Below are 17,708 nucleotides of genomic sequence, written 5' to 3'. Positions count from 1 at the left end.
ATGAATTAGAGTTGAAAGCCCAATCTTTCACAACAGATATGATTACTTTCAGTTTTTTGTCTCTATTTTCTCAATCTAAATATTATATTCACATAATTAAGATATGTGCAAATTAGGTCTCTTTATTAAATCTATTTAATCCTATCTCAGAACAATTTTTCAAGTGACTTGGCTTTCTAATACATTATTTTAACATTAAATGAAATTTAATATTTACAATACATACACTTAACCCTATTTTGATCCCTTATTCGTGTATCATTCATTGTCTCTAAGTTTTATTGTCCAATAGTTTGTAATCATATCATTTGTTGGATTTCAATCTAATAGTTTGTAATCATATCATATGTTGGGTTTCAATGGAGTGTAATTGTAAATTCATTTTACACATTATACTATTCATGTAAATATAACATCTTTTTAAAAGCAGAATGATTCATTTATTTAATATTGATTTGTTTGAGTATATTTCTCTGTCGATGTAAATGCTTACGGCTTAAAGAAGAACCCTTCTGTTTTAGGCAATGTGTAACATATTTAAAAAATCAATATATCAAAATTTTAAACATTACATAGATCGCTTATTGACATATCATTCTAAAAATATATTCTAATAACCTTTTAATTTTGTATTGTCTATACGCTCTTTTATGGCTTTACGTTATGCTATATATCAAATCTGTTATATACTTGGTTTTCTCAAGGCAGTCGCCATTCCGATCGATGCATTTCCTCCATCGAGGAAATCATCATCATCCATCGTGGCTTGTGCTCTTGAGCACGTTACCGGTCAGCTGTCTCCACGAATCACGATCCTCTGCGGTACGCATGAAATCTGTGTTGCTTTTAAAATCACCCCCTCCATAAAAAATATTAACGTCAAGACATTAAAGGAAATTCTCCAATTCTGAAATCAATTCATCGTCGTCGTCAAACTTTTTTCCACCCAAGTGTCTCTAAAGGGGCCAAACAGATGGAAATCTGACGGGCTAGATCTGGGCCATGAGGAGGATGTGGTAAAACTTTCCACGCATTCCTTTGGAACCAGTGCTTTGTGCTGTTTGCAGTATGGGGAGTAGCATTGTCGTGTTGAAAAACGACTCCTCTGCTGAGCCGACCGGGTCTCTTTCGTCGTACGGCTATTTAAGTTTGTTCAAAGTTTCACAATATCTGGCAGCGTTTATGGTCTGACCTGGGCCCGTTCTAATGAACGCGGACTAGCGCTTAGTCCCGGACTATCTCTGACTTTAGTAAATGACTAGAAAAAATCGGATTTAATGTGAGCTGACTAAGCTAGTCCCAGACTAAAATCACGTCACCTTCGGACTAAGTTTGGCCAAGATTTAGTCACTTGCTCGAGTCGGACTTGATCGTTTAGTCTCTGACTAGTAACTAAGAAACGGCGTCAACAAAGTCAACAAAGATGGCGGCCAATGTTAGACGACTCGGTTCGCGAGAAAAAAATACATAGAAAAAGAATTATAACGACAAAAGTAATCTGTTGATATTTGTCAATACTAAAGGAAACGGTTTAAAGGTCACAGATCGTCGAAAGCACACATTTTTGTCCGGGAAACTAATAAATCTGATGAAGTTGAGTGACTCAGTGAGTCTGAGCCTGAGATTTCAGCTTCGCTTGGTTCGAAGTTTAGATTTAGATATTTAGAGAATAACAAACACACAACTAGACCTAGCTTATTTTTTAATATGAAAATTATGTTGTTTAGCTAAAACACCCCCTACCCCCTTTTATTTTCTTTATTTTTGTGCCAAGCAAAGCAATGCGAAGTTACTCTCGATCACATGACGTGATTCGTATGACTATGACTATGACACTGTCATTGACAGTACTGCCAAAACAACTGTCAACACATGAAAATGGCGGCAGCTGTGCTGTTTCAAATTCGTCAGAGAACACTGATTCAACGGGAGAGGGTGTTTCGGGTCAGACTTAATCCCATCGATTCGTTTAACGACGATGAAATATACGAACATTTCCGTTTTCATCGTGAACACATTTTTATAATTTGTGATCTTGTAAAAGACGACCTTGATCGTCTTCTCTGGAGGAAAGGTTAGTATCTGTATTCATTTTAATTTTAATTCTAATCTCATACTAGACTAATCTTTAAAGAGAAGTTTTCTTATATTCTCATGCATCCAACCCTAAATCGGTGCGGGCAAGACTTCTTCTTCTTCTTCTCCTTCATCTTCACACCTCCTCGTCCTTCTTCATCAACATCATCATGTTCATCTTCTTCTGCCACTTCTTCCTCCTCCTCTTCTTCTTCTCAACTGAACTAGTCAAACTAAGTGTTAGTGTTGGTAGATTTCTCTAATCATCACACACAAACCACTATGACTGTTACTGGTATGACATGGAATGGAAATTTTTTCACCGCTCTCTGGCACTATTGAATTTTGCATTCCCTTAACCAATTTTCGAGCTCTTGTCGGAGATTATTTTCACTGTAATTGTAATATTTTTGAAAGGGAACATTTTTCATTAGCAAAACCAGTTTAGAATTGAAGAAAAAAAAATTGTACAGTTGGACTGACAAATTGCTGAGGAGAATCAATCTTTAAAATAGGATTTTTCACTCGAGGCGATGGGGCAGCGTGGCTCAGCAGTATGGTCTTTGCTTTGTATCCAAAAGGTAATTAGTTTGATCACCCGTTGTACTGTGCGGCCTTGAGCAATCCATCTCGTCCTAGTTCCATTTGCGGCACTGCACTGCGGCTGATGTCTGGGTTATTCCAGTGTTCCCTTGGAATAGACGCTAAAGACAGACAAATTTCCCCATTGGATGAAAAAAGGGAATGTTATCTTTATATGCATATATGCTGGTCTGACATCCGAATGCAATATGGGCCTCGTTTAACATTGTTGCACTGGACATTATTTTGTGTAATTTTTTGAGATTTTCATTATAACAATGAGCTCATGATGTATTGGGTTATCAGACCTGCAAATTAGTGCACGTTGCCTTAAGGCTTAAGGAAAATTAGTTTATTTCATCCCAGCTTAAATGATGAGATTTACCGTTATAATATTATAATAAATGCGAGAGTAAAATACAAACTATGACACTATTTCAATACGAAGCAGAAATCAGAGCCATTCGAAACATTACAAGAAATACAAACAAAAAAAGAAAAGAAAAATATCGGATCGGAAGGTCCTGGGTTCGAGCCTCGTGCTCGGCGCATAGTTGAGTCCTTGGAAAAGACTCTTTACTCACATTCTCTCACCGTACTCAGGTGTAAAATGAGTACCTGGCCGTTAACAGTGTTGTCTTTGTCCGAAAAATTGTAATATCGCCTGACAGGCGTCATGTCCTGTCCTACATGTTAAATGTTGCTGTTGACCAGGGAACTGTTGTAAAGCGCTTTGAGCACATTTAATGGATATTGCGCTATATAAAGCTCAATTTAATTTAGTATGAATCAAGTAAAAATCCTCTCTTGCGGTTATACCAAAGCTGTTAAAAAATCGTAATATGTTGTTTCAAAACTTGTGTCGTGTTTTTAAAATTTCACTTCAAATACACATTACAAAGATGTTGTCGACGGTCAATTTAAATAAAGTATTTCACTGGATAGACTTTAAAAAGTGAAAGTAATACATTCGAGTACAGTTTCCTTGAACTTGAACTCATTCGAATATCCCAAATTTTTTCATTATTATTTTTAGTTGTCATTCCATTCCTTACTTGAACTAATTTCACCTAGCCAATGTAAAAAAGGATTTGATTAATTCAAGGTTTTATTTTAATGCGCCCTGTTATTTCGACCACCGAAAATTTACTGTTACATTGACAGTTACGTTTGTGTACAATATGATACACATGCATACACACAGGCACTCACACACTCCATTGTCATTTCGCATAATTGACACCTTACTTATTCTTATCACTTCGCCATTCATTCTAATTTCAATGCCACATGCCATGATTTGCTACTAGTTGGCTACGTCATTAAATGAATGATGTGATACAGGAACCTCCCAATAAAGTAAATAATAATTATAAATTTCCCTTTAATAGTCCTCATGCGGAAATTTGTCTTAGGGTTTATTCAATGGGAATACTGGAATAACTCCGGTGTCACCAACAGCACAGCGCTGCAAATTGAGCTAGGGAGAGATGGCTTGTTGATGGCCACATGCCATGGTGTATATTCGAACTAGGTATCTTTTGGGTACGAAGCAAAGACCATACTGGTGAGGCACAAGCGTCAAGTACAATGACATTTTTTTAAAAATTATTAAAATTTAGCTTTACATAGCGCAATATCCACTAAATGTGCTCAAAGCGCTTTACAAGGGGACACTGGTCAACAGCAACATTTAACATGTAGGACGAGACAAGCGCCTGTTAGGCGATATTACAATTTTTCGGACAAAGGCACCTCTGCTAACAGCCAGGTACTCATTTTACACATGAGTACAGTGAGAGAATGTGAGTAAAGAGCCTTTTCCAAGGACTCAACTATGTGCCGAGCGCGAGGCTCGAACCCAGGACCTTCCGATCCGAAAGCGAGTGTCATACCACTAGACCACATCTGCACAAAGACATCATGCTGAAAGTAATCGCATCAAATAGTTCTTCCTTCACTCCTTCAGAGCTGCAAGGCTGGTGTAGCGGGAGTTTATCTATGTTTCTTTAGTGTGAAACAGACAATAGTAATTGCTTGCTACCCCTTGGATAGGACACAGGTTTATTGTAAAGAACTTTCCACCAGATCTAACAAATACAGATTACCCACCCCATCATTCCTGGGTGGTCAGTGGGGTCAAATAAAAATCTCTACTTTGCCCTTAGCATGTAAAGCGAATACCCTAATAATTGAGCTAGAGGGACCAACTTCGCATCAAAGACCTGTTTAGATATCCTTAAATATTTGAAATGAAAAAAAAAATAATTTAATGAATAGCAGTCCTTCAGAGGCATGAAGCCCAAGGAGCCAGGGTTTATCCCGGTTTCTATGGCATGAAACAGACAATAACAATTGCTTGCTACCCTTTGAATAGGAAGGTAGTCTATCACAAAGTACTTTCATGAGATCTGACAGACTTAGCTACAGAAGCACAACCCCTCCGACTATCACTATCTCCCCCCCCCCCCCTTTCTACCACTTACATTACATCAGAAAAAGGGGCAAGTTGGAACAATGCAATGGTTTATTCCTCTGTTCCCCTCTCCTCTGCCTCCATCCATTCTAACCCCACTACTGGCAGTCACTACCACTACTAAATGCTCTTCAAAACTTGTAATAGTAAAGCACCATCCCAGTGATAAGAAAAGACATCATCAGGCTTCACATAAAAGCTCATTACCCAATCAGTTTTCATCAGGCACAGTTACTCAATCAGTCAGTTGTCACACATCATTCGCTTTATTAGGCATAGGACTATCAACATATTGATCAGTCAGTCACTTGCCTCCCACCCACTAGCCTTTTGTTGAGTCGTCATGGTATGTTACACAAAGTACATGGTTGTTAAAAGGTCACCCAATGACTATTACTCCCCCACCCTCATCCCATCTCCATTCCCTGACGCCTGGGTTATTCCATTCTTCCCTTGGAACAGACCCTGAGACACATTTCTCCTATGGGATGAATAAAAGGAATTTTATTATTTTATAAGAGGCCATTGTGCGCGAGCTGTACTGTACGTAAGTTGACTACACTTCCTGATTTAGATTTTATTGCAGGTTTTAATATATGCAAAAATTTTCCTTCTCCCATTTTTAGGTCGTCTCTGATGCAATTTTATAAGTTACAAACTTGGTTCCTAAGTGGCCTGGTTCAGTGCATGATGCAAATTTTTTAGGAAATCTGGGCTATTCTTTGCATTTGAGGATCCACATCGCAGGGCTTTGGATGGTGTGATCCTTGGAGACAGTCGTTATATGTTAAGAAATTGGCTAATGACCCCAATACCAAAACCCCCAAAATAGAGGAGAAGAGGCATTTAACACCGCCCATCGTATCACAAAATGCACGATTGAAAGGTAAGTTTTACCAATCATATAATCCCACCCTCCAGGAAACAATAACATTTTGATAATTTTTGAAATTTAATATTTCAGGTTTATTTTTATATCCACTTTAACAATACAATTTGCAAATGATCAATGAAAATAAAAGAAAATTAACCAAAAAAATAGTTGTAATCATACTGTCATTGTCATGCTAGTATAAACATTACATTTTTTTTTTTTTTGAAGAACTCAGATTAACCATTATATGTAATTCTTTCCCTTCTAATTGTAATTAAATGACTGAGAAAAAAAAAAAATAAATAAATAATAAAGAGAGAGAGAGAGAGAGAGAGAGAGAGAGAGAGAGAGAGAGAGAGAGAGAGAGAGAGAGAGAGAGAGAGAGAGAGAGAGAGAGAGAGGTCCATTTAATTTTAATTGGTTTTAAGTGTACATGTACAAGTACAAGCAATTATTGTCATTTCAACAGAGTCATTGGAGTGGTTAAAAGAAGATGGAATTGTCTCCATGACGAGCTCAGAATGACGCCTGACAGAGCCTGCAAGGTTATTTATGTGTTTTTGGCTCCACAACTTTGCTGTTGATGCTGGCCTACCCATGGAAGAAAACAACCGTAATGATGATGATGATGACAGCAATCATAACTTTTCTCCTATTGGGACTCGGGAAGGAGCATCTGAACAGAACGTCTTGCTGCTGGCAAGGCAGCCAGGCTGACTTTGATTAATAGTGCTTTTAGAAATATCGTTGAACCTCTCTAATCAGGAAATAAATATAATCATTAATGTAGTACATCACTCTGCAAGTATACTGTGTGCAGTATTCTTGTTGTGATGAGCTACATAAATGTCATACTGTTTTAATTATTGTTCCAGCTGGTCATATGGAAACACATTTCTATATCATATAACTACAAGTCGCCTATCAGGCATCTAGTACTCTTTGACTATCCCATTTTACTCCTTTTTACTGGCGCTGATGTGTTGCAAGTGCTGTAAAACCCTTAAAAACAAAAACAAACCTGTTTGGCAGGAAGTATTAAAGTGCATTCACTGTAATTTTTTCTGGAATGGGTCTGATGTAAATTGGAAAACTGAACAAGAATTCTCATGCCTGAGTCGGTTATCAAACAGAAAACAAAGGGGCATTAAAATTTTCTTTTTTTAAGGTCATCAAAATCCTGAGTTGAGCAATCAAATTTTAACTGCCCTATTGTCATAAGACAATTACGTATTGTAAGACCTTTTGTATAAATCATTATACCAGCCGCTTAGCCAAAGCCCAGGATAGTCCCAAGTCACATTTGTGATAAGGGTCTTAAATCGCCATGCCACTGTACAAGTTTGTGACAATAGGCCAAAATAACAATCTGTATTTATTCCAGAGGATTTGTTCTACCAATAACATAAGGAACAATGGAGTGATTGTAGTAAAAAAAAGGCCTTAAACACTGCATGCATGCGATTTTAAGTAAATTTTAACAAAAACATATCAGCTCTATCAAAAGTACAGATTGAGATAAATACAGGACTAAAACCCCTCTAAATAACAATTAGAAAATCTCAAGAACCATTTTTTAAAAATGGTTTAAGGCAATTCATAAGACAGGTTTTAACTGCGATTTTCTAAGATACTATGAGGCCAATTTTTTCTACACTATGGACAAATGTATTGCAACATGTCTCCATGGATTGCTTTAAACCATTTTTAAAATTGACTCAAAATACATGTGATTGAATTAATATTCAAATTCAAGACATTAGAAACCAATTGGGTCATGGATAGAAACTAAATTATGATGTCATTTGTGAACGCTCCCAGCTGTGATTTTCATACATGAATTAATTTCCTATAACTGTCATCTGCATTTTTTGCAGCCGCAAATCAGGGCGATCCGCAAATTTCCCAAAATTGGCAAATCGTGGCAAATTTTGGGAAAATTGGCAAATCGCGTGGCAAATTTTGGGGGAAAAAAAGAAGCGAAAACAAAATAACGAAAAAGAAAGTGCGAAACTTGAGAAATGTTGCAGCTTTGCCTGGGCCCAAACCAAGGGAAGCTACTCTCTACGGATAATGATCTCATGCTCGCAGTGTATCTGCATACACTGCAATTCCCAATTTTTGTGATATTCCTCAGCATGAGTCTGATACTGGAATTATACATCTGACCCTATTTTGGAAGTCTGAGGCAGATTATGTTCTAGCTCTCGCTGCATTGGCGTCCCGGTATGCCTTCTCAACATGCTCGTCAGCTGATGTGGAGCGAAGTTTTTCTCTTTACAATCTTGTCTTGTCTTCCAGAAGGCGTAGACTCACAGAAAACAACATCAAAGGACTAGTTTTCCTTTACTACAATAAGTTTATCGATGCCTCTTTTTTTGAGTAGTAAAAGAAAACTAGGCCTTTGATGAGTCTGACTGAAAGTGTACGTTTGTTTGTGTGTATGTGTGTGTGATTGTCTAAAAGTTTGGGCGCATAAATCGCTTTACATTGTGTAAATTAATAAATGTAGCCTCCTTAAATGTAATAAATTGTCTTTTATAAATTTTTTTTTCTGTATCGCGTGTTAATTTTTACTGAAACGCTTAGTTCTCCTCGGCAAATTTTTTGGCAAATTTTGGTCTTTTTGGCAAATTTCTTGGCAAATTTTGGGGGGTTTTTTGGGCAAATTTTAGGTCCCAATTTGGCAAAAAATGCAGATGACAGCTATAATATCAAGACATATAAAAAGAATAATTTAATTATAAGTAGTGTAATAATTAATATGCCTCATCTTAAATTTCATGTATTCAATTCTTATGGTATTTTGTTCAACAATGGAGTTGGGTTTTTTTTTAATGGAGTATTTCCGACTGCAGCCATTGATCCACTAATGGATTGTCAGTGATCTGTCATCTCCTCTTGGGGCCAGCTTGTCGTAATCTTTGGCTGATGCCATCTGAGGCATTCCACTCCTCTGGTGTATGGGGAAGAGTTTCTATTGTCAAATCATCTACTACAACTACTGACTCCACCACAGAGCAATCAACAAAACTGATTTCATTAATCTCACTCATATCCATCTGTCTGGCTAGTGTTGAAGCTGTGGAGGAAAAAAAATCTTTAGAACATCTTTTTCACTGCATTGAAACAAAACATGATTATATCTGTGAATTATGAAACTGGCCACATTATGAAATCAAGTGGTGCTGAAATCAAAAACGTCATTTCATTTTGAAACTTCTCTGATCCCACATAGTCTTCAGGTCAAAGTCAGAATTTGGAATGATAAAAACTTTTGAACAATGTTATCTCCTTAAGCAACATGAAATGCTGGCCATTTAATTGAGATGATTTTAGAACCACATCCCACTTTTTAAACAAATCCTTATAAACTGTTTGTCAGTGCTTAAAAGTGTTAATATAAATATATTTGAGAAAACAATGGACTCAGCAACAGTATGCATTTTTGTTTTATTTCCTTGTAAATCATCTTTTTGTTTGAGTATTTTTCTCTAAGGGGGAACCAGTATTTTTTTTTACATATGTAATATGTGATAAGTAAGCATTTGAGTGTGTTCCTCTTAATGGGGACCTGTGCTTGTGCCTGGACGACACTTTTAGGTGACTTCAAACTAAGTCCACCGATGGCATGCTCTTGGAATCTACATCCATTCCATATAAGAACCATTCCCTTTTTGTTTTACTTATTAGTGCTTTGAATTGTTAATCTAGAATTGCTTGACTATCCATTTGCATCCTTTTTACTGGTGCTGAAATGACCTAAACATGTCGCAAGCAATTAAAAACAGAAGAGGATTTATAATTCTAGAACATTTTGTTCCTTTTTACTGGCACTGATATGACCTTAATGTGTTGCAAGCGCCGTAAAACCATTAAAAACAAACAAATAAAGAATGTTGATTAAACAAAATCACACAACCACACTTATGTTATACTTCGTGGTCCCACTGTCACTTCAATGTCCCCCATTTTGACCAACTTGTTAGCCGTGATAGTCCTTTCAGTACTGTTGTCAATGTTAAATACACTGTTAGTGGCTATGTGGTCTTGTGGTATGACACTCGTTTTCGGATCGGAAGGTCCTGGCCTGAGCCTCGCTCGGCGCATAGTTGAGTCCTTGGAAAAGACTCTTTACTCACATTCTCTCACCGTACTCAGGTGTAAAATGAGTACCTGGCCGTTAACAGTGTTGTCTCTGTCCGAAAAATTGTAATATCGCCTAACAGACGTCATGTCCCGTTCTAAATGTTGCTGTTGGTCAGGGACCCCTTGTAAAGCGCTTTGAGCACGTTTGTGTTTATTGCTATATACAAAAGCTCATTTAAACAAATTTTTCTTTATTCTTTCGGGTGAAATTCTATTAATAATTTAATGACTTTGTAGCAAAAGAATTATGCTTACTGATTATGGTGTAATCTCCAAGATTACAGTCAGATATGTCAATAATAATTCTGGCTGGACTGGGATTCGGAACCAAACTCTCAGTGCCCATTACTGTAAAGAAAATTGTTGATAAATTTGAATTAAATGAAGTATAGAATTCACAAGTTGCACTTCAAGTCCAGATTACCCATTACAAACTTAATGAGGAGGAACACAGTGGTGTTTTTTTTTAAAGGTGAATTGTTATGAAATTATAATGATTTTAATTCTATTTATATCAATTTTAATATGATACGATATCAATTGATTTTTAATGTAAAATTTGCATCATATAATTACCGGTCTCTGGCTCTTTTTTTTTTTTTTTAACCATGAAATGCATCCAAGTGTAATCTTATCTTCTGATCTTGAGACCCATGAATCCCAGAAATAACAAATCTGCTGGGAATTGAACCCATGACACTTTGATTCATATGCAAGCATGATAACTCGCTGTGCCATTGGCTTGCCCTAAATAAAACACTAAATGAAACAAAATAAATCTTTACAGGACCCAACTCCAAAGTGGAATTTCAATACGTTGCATGATGCCACTTTGACGATTTGTGATAAAAAATACATGGCAATCCCTTATGACACAAAAGCTCTTGCTCCATCACTTATTTCAAATTTGAAATATTCATATAATTTTGTCAGCTACTTCAGGATTGATGGTGTAAAGTAAATTTCAAGATTTTAACTACCATTGAATTATTAAATGTGAATAATCTTGTTTTGATACTCGACTTCAGCCTTCATTTATTCTTTTAATGTTTTTAAAATTGAGAAAAAATCAAGAGGGAACGTGTCCCAGAGGCAGTTGTTAGATATGCAATAGAGGTGATATACTTTTGAGACTTAACTACCAAAAGAGGATAGTTATGTTAGAGAAAAATGAATCAGTGCATAGGCAATTGTAAGGATGTCAATATTAGACGATCACAAAAGATGCATGCATACATAGTACAAATTACTTGTTTAAAATATTGTAAGGTACTATTTGTATTCATGTCAGGCAGCCCCAGAGACCAGCGATCACATCGTCCTCCACTGTCCAGTCACTAAACTTGAAGGTGGCTATGAAACCGTCCTTAGGGTGGAGGAAGACTTTAGAAGCTGGGTTGACGAAATAAATTTGGAGGTGTAGCCATATGCTACTACTACTACTTTATTCATGGAATGCCTAGATGACAGCCTTTTACATTTGTATACAGAACAATGTATGGAACTATTATAATTGCAGAAATTTACCTTGAATACCATCAACAATGTTACTACACTCGCCAATAATGACGAGTACCGGTACTTGTTCAGTAAAGATTGAAGAGGGTCCTGGTTTCCCCCTCCAGTCTGCTTTACATAATCAACATGACTTTGGACTATTCTTTTCGTGTCCTTGAATTTTTTTTATAGCTCCATCACCGAACGGTTTTTGAGAATTCCGCATTGACTCTCATTCTGATCTTTTCCCAAACCTGAAAATGAAAAAGGAGAAAAAAATATGTAAATCAACGATTATGTAATGAGATTGTTGAGGACATTCATTTTGCACTGGAATCAGTTCTATTGATTGCTTTTTGTTGCCATAAAATCTTTATTTATTATTATGGTTGTAGCAAACTTTACTTGTATAATTAGTCTGTATCCTTTAAATTATTTGCATAAAAAATGTCATGCTTTTGAGTGTAGATTATTATCAGTCATACCTCTTAAATTGGCATTTTATCATTAAATATTTGTAGGGTCTGACTGGAGAGGGTGAAGATTTATTTCTTGCTTATCAAATGTACTCGGGTAGGTCGCCCTAAATCTGTATGCTTTTCTATACCTCAAATTCCAACAGCTCTAACTGCAATTATTTGACATCTTTTGTTAGTTTGATGTAAATACATATGAGGTATTATCAGTTAACCTTGCTTAAAAAACCGAAAATAGATACCAAACCCCCTCACCCCAAATATGTATGCTCATGCCCCAAACCCGTATACGGCTTGCCCTAAACCAGTACAGCATTAAATTAGTCTCCTAATTTTTCAAAATTTCATAATTTTTTTAATATGATAATGTTGTGGTAGAATTTCATTTATAATTAGTTTTTAAAAATATTTTCTAAAAGACAAAAAAAAATAAAAAAATTGAGCATATATAAAGAGCATTATCCTAGCATTTACGTTTGTTGCGGTTATAACTTTTGACGCATTAGCGATTTTCTGTTATTTTTTGCACTGAAAAAAAAAAAAAAAAGAATAAATAAAGACACAGCTTGGGAATTTTTTTTAAAAAGAAAAAAAACAACCTTTTACTTTTAGAAAGAAGTTTATTTTCACTTCCACTTCATTTCGAATTTTTCTGGTTGACTTGTTCTAAATATTCAAGTGAGTTGAAAGCTTAAAACTTTTGTCATTTTTTGTGGCAACTGACACAGATGCTAGATTTGTATACGGCTAAACATGCTCAAAGCTCTGTAAGGGGCTCCAAGCCAATAGCAACACCGCAATATCACAACTTTTCCCCGACAGAGTCATTACTTTTAATGGCCAATTACTCAATAAGGAGCCTTTTCCAATGACTCGACTTTGAACCACTCAGGGAGGGACTTGAATCTTGGGCCTACGGGTCCAAATGCAAGTGTCATACTACAAGACAACAAAGCCCCACTTAGTAGGGGCAAAGAGGAAGGGTGAAATTTATTGCCTAACCTCCGCACTACACTACATCTATTTATATTGTTTATTGATAAATTATGGGTGCCATGTCGGCTATTATGATGCTTTAAAATTTTCATTGAACATGCCAACCTGTTTTTTTCATTTTTTTTCCATTAATTTTCTTTTTTTTTTTTTTTAGAAACCCGAGACCGGGTTGCCACCTTGCCTGTTCTTGCCAAGTAGGTAGTAAAAGGGTGGATCAGAGAGCAGAGCAGGGAGATAGGAAGTAGATAAACACGAGGTATACAAATACAAAGCAACATTGTGAGTGACAGGGACCTACAGTAGGCACTTGCAAGAATTTTTCAAAATAGTGGCTATGGGTATTAATTTAGCGTAGAAAAATAAAGGGGAGTGAAACATTAACTAGAGTGAAAAAAGTATCGCTCTATCTCCACTGGTTAAAAAGTTATGACCGTTTATGTGGAGGAAAATCTCTATATAGCTTAATAGGAAAAAAATGTGACGAAAGCACAGCATCCAATGCATAATCAAGTTTAATTCAGAAACAGCTTCAGATACAACTTTGAAATTTTTACATGTGGTAAATCATCTCTGTAATACATTGCAAACAGAAAATGAATTATTTATTGAGAAAGAAAAGTATAGTTTAGAGCTGAGACAGCTGAAATCAAGGAAAAATAGATCACGACATACAAATGAATGACCTATTGGAATTTTGGAAAAGTCAATAATAGAATATTTATTCACATGAAGATAAACCAAATACACCACTGAATCGGCGTCATTTAGTTGTTCACTTTGAACTTTTCAAAATGAAAATAGACCTCATAAAAGCAAAGATATGGACTGACAAATGTTTGAGGTGGTGTATTAGCCTACTCTACAGTCCTACAGATGCCCAGTGTCAGTGACCGTGCTGTAGCCTATTTTTATTTCATTTCATGATAGACCAAATACACCACTGAATCGGCGTCATTTAGTTGTTCACTTTGAACCTTTCATAATGAAAATAGACCTCATAAAAGCAAAGATATGGACTGACAAATGTTTGAGGTGGTGTATTAGCCTACAGTCTACAGTCCTACAGATGCCCAATGTCAGTGACCGTGCTATAGCCTATTTTTATTTCATTTCATTAGTGACAAAGAAAAAATATATGTACTTCTCTTTTTTTCGCACTGTCACGGAGTGCTGCAATCTCGACATAATTGTATTTTCCAGGAGGGCTGCAGTTTCAGGGTTTGAAAAGTTATAGTTTTTCTCTTGTTGAGCTCCATTTTCGTCAATGAATTTCAAAAGGAAATAGAATCTAAACAAAACGAAAGCGGATGTAGCGCTGATTAAATCTTTTGCGTCAGAAGAACCCAAACAGCAGCACAAAATAACCGATAGAGTCAAGGGATAGGTCAGGACTAGGTCAGGACTAGCCACGCCCATTTCTAGGCTAAAGCCCAGCTAGTCCGAGACTAAATAATGCTCATTGAATCCGATTTTTTTTAGACACTTACTAAGTTTGGGCTAAAGACTAGCTAGTCATTTACTAGACTAGTAAATTACTAAAGTTAGTCCGCGTTCATTAGAACGGGCCCTGGTTGCAGAAAATCAATCAAGAGAACACATTTGGCATCCCAGAACACGGTGGCTATCAACTTTCTCGCTGAATGTTGCAATTTAAACTTTTTGTTCGGTGGCGAAGAAAGACGTTTCCAGATCATCGAATCTTTTTTTATTCTGGCGTGTTGTGGTGAACCCTGGTTTCATCACCAGTGATCATATGGTCAAGAAAACACACAGACTGGTCAGCTGGCCCAAGGTCTCCACCAGGTCCAATTCGCATTTCTTGCTCATCATGGACTCGTTGAAGGAGGTACTGTGGCACGCTGTGCCTGATGGTGTTCTGTCAGCTGTTTCGGGACCCACCGAGCGAAACCTTTCCTAGTCCAATTGCTTGATTATTCTTTCGACAGCAGATTTTGACATTTCAAGTCTAAGGGCAATTTCTCGAACTTTCAGTCTCCTGTCTTCACGTCTCAGGGTCTCAACACGTTGGACAATTTGTTGTGAATGGGGAATAGGGAAATCGCCATGCGCGTTGCTTATTATGCACATTTGATCGACCTTATTTAAACTCATTACACCAGAAAACTACTCGTTTGAAGCTTATCACAGATTCTCCATCCACGCTTACCAATTCTGGATGGATTTCAGGACAATTGCCTTTTGCAGAAAAAAACCTTATTACTGCTCGAACTTTTTCTTAGGACCACTCAGTTATGAGAGTAGCCATCTTTGTTTTTATGCAGATCAAAATATTGTTCACCAATAGTGCTGAAACGTCCAGCACTGATGCACAACAAAATTATCTTTAATCTCCGGTTTACAGATTTTGAATATCATAATTCGTTCAGGAGATATGGATCCACTTACCTTATTTCTGGGACAGCCCTCGTAGATGTTCAAGAATTCATTTACCAAGGCAGCAAATTGACAACATATGGTGACTGCAATGAGGAAATCGCAATCAGGATTAAGAAGGCAAACCAGACATTTACATCTCTCAGACAAATTTGGAGAGCAACAGGATTGTACATATTTCAGCACCGAAATCAAGATTTTAAAAAGTCTTGTCCGGCACATTCTGACATAAGGACCAGAGTGTTGGTAGACCACAGAAAGTATCATCCATAAAATAAAAAAAAAAATAAAAAAATAAAAATAATAATAATAATAATAATAATAATAATAATAATAATAATAATAATAATAATAATAATAATAATAATAATAATAATAATAATAATAATAATAATAATAATAATGCTGAAAACTTATATAGAGCTATAACTTCGCGACACCAGACTCTAAGCGCTTAAATTACAAATTACTTAGGCTGAAACATAATCATTTACACACACAAGCACACACACACACACACACACACAACACAACACACAACACAAACCAACCCATCTTGCTTCTCATACCATCTATTAAAATCGAAACAGATATGTTTTAAGCGAACGTTTAAAAATAGACAAAGATTCTTTTTCACGAATGCTCTGCAGTAAGGCGTTCCAAATAGAGGGTCCGAAATGAGAAAAGGATTTCATTCCAGCATTTTTCCGAATTCGAGGGACAACTAGTTTTGTGGAATCACTGGCCGAACGTAAGGGTGGGGTTTTGAATATCTTTCAATTAGTTCCGTAAGGTAGGAAGGGGTAGTACCTTCAAGACAACGATACACTAAAACACAAGCTTTGAATTTAATCCTTTTCTCAACAGGCAGCCAATGCAGGTCATGAAGTAGAGGTCCGGCAGAGTCGCACCTACGCTTCATGAAGACTAGTCTGACAGCGCTGTTTTGGACAATCTGAAGACGTCTCAGATTGTATTGCGAAACGCCAAACTACAGAGCATTACAATAATCCAATTTCGATAGTACGAGGGACACAACCAGGTGCTTGATCACATCCTCAGATATGAACCGTCTAATGGAAGCAATCTTTTTTAGTTGGAAAAAGAGAGATCTGACCAAATTATTAACCTGATGCTCCATCGACAGTCCAGAGTCTAAGAATGTGCCAAGGTTTTTCACTTTGTCAACAATTTGAATGGAGGCATCCCCCAACTTCAAATCTGTTTCACTTTTCCACTTCCTGCTCCCCACATACAGCACCTCCGTCTTATCATCATTCAGTTTCAGTCTGTTCTCATTCATCCATTTCTTAACACTTTGGATACAATTTTTACTATTGGCTGATACTTCTTGTAAATTTCTCGTATTGAAAACGCAGTACAATTGCGTATCATCAGCGTATTGATGGTAAGACAGACCGAAACTTCTGATGATTTTAGACAGAGGGCCAACGTACAAAACAAAAAGAACTGAACCCCGTGGAACCCCACAATCAAGAAATATTTCCTCAGATCTATATTCATCCACGTAATAATCTGTTTACGAGTAAACAAATATGACCTAAACCAATCAAGCGCTGCACCAGACACGCCATAAGTAATTTCAAGACGTTTGAGAAGAAGATTGTGATCAATAGTATCAAAAGCAGACGATAGGTCAAGCAAATTCAGCAAAGAACATGAACCATTGTCTATAACAGAGAGGAGATCATTAACAACCCTAACAAGTGCGGTTTCCTTATTTTTAAGATGAGACAGTAATTGTTTCAAAACAAGATTTTCTAAGATCTTAGAGAGAAAAGGAAGATTAGAGACAGGGCGATAGTTTTTTAAGTTCTCTTTATCGAGATCAGATTTTTTCAAAAGGGGTTTGACATGAGCAACTTGCTTACATTATACATTGAAAATAACAAATATAATAATACATAACAGAGAGATGATTTACAAGGAAAAGAATATCATTTCCTAAAAAAATAACTATGGATTTGATTGTTTCCCTCCCAGCCAGGACTCCGACCACGGCCAGGAAAAAAACCAAGTCATCTCATTCCAAGACAAAGACAGAAAGCATGTTGGAAAACAGATATAAGGGGATAGAAGACACAGTATGTACCTCCCTGCCCGCTATGGGAGGTCAGGTTCCCCACCCAGTGGGACATGCTTGTTTCAGATCTGCCGACACATTGAC

At 36.7% G+C, this 17,708-nt stretch overlaps 1 long non-coding RNA gene across 1 annotated transcript; it reads left to right on the top strand.

Annotated features, from left to right (window-relative positions):
- The first annotated feature begins 1,249 nt into the window (after nucleotides 1-1,249).
- On the top strand, nucleotides 1,250-11,172 carry LOC144978975 (uncharacterized). The gene is made up of 3 exons (XR_013646632.1): nucleotides 1,250-2,074; nucleotides 5,761-6,020; nucleotides 6,478-11,172. It is a non-coding gene; the product is annotated as an uncharacterized LOC144978975 (long non-coding RNA).
- Nucleotides 11,173-17,708: the final 6,536 nt, after the last annotated feature.

Source organism: Berghia stephanieae, chromosome 1 (genome assembly GCF_034508935.2).
Source record: "Berghia stephanieae isolate SIO BIC M18660-M18661 chromosome 1, UCSD_Bste_1.3, whole genome shotgun sequence".
NCBI classification, from domain to species: Eukaryota; Metazoa; Mollusca; class Gastropoda; order Nudibranchia; family Aeolidiidae; genus Berghia; species Berghia stephanieae.
The sequence above is the reverse complement of the archived record's forward strand: the minus strand, read 5'-3'. Positions and strand labels throughout refer to the sequence as shown.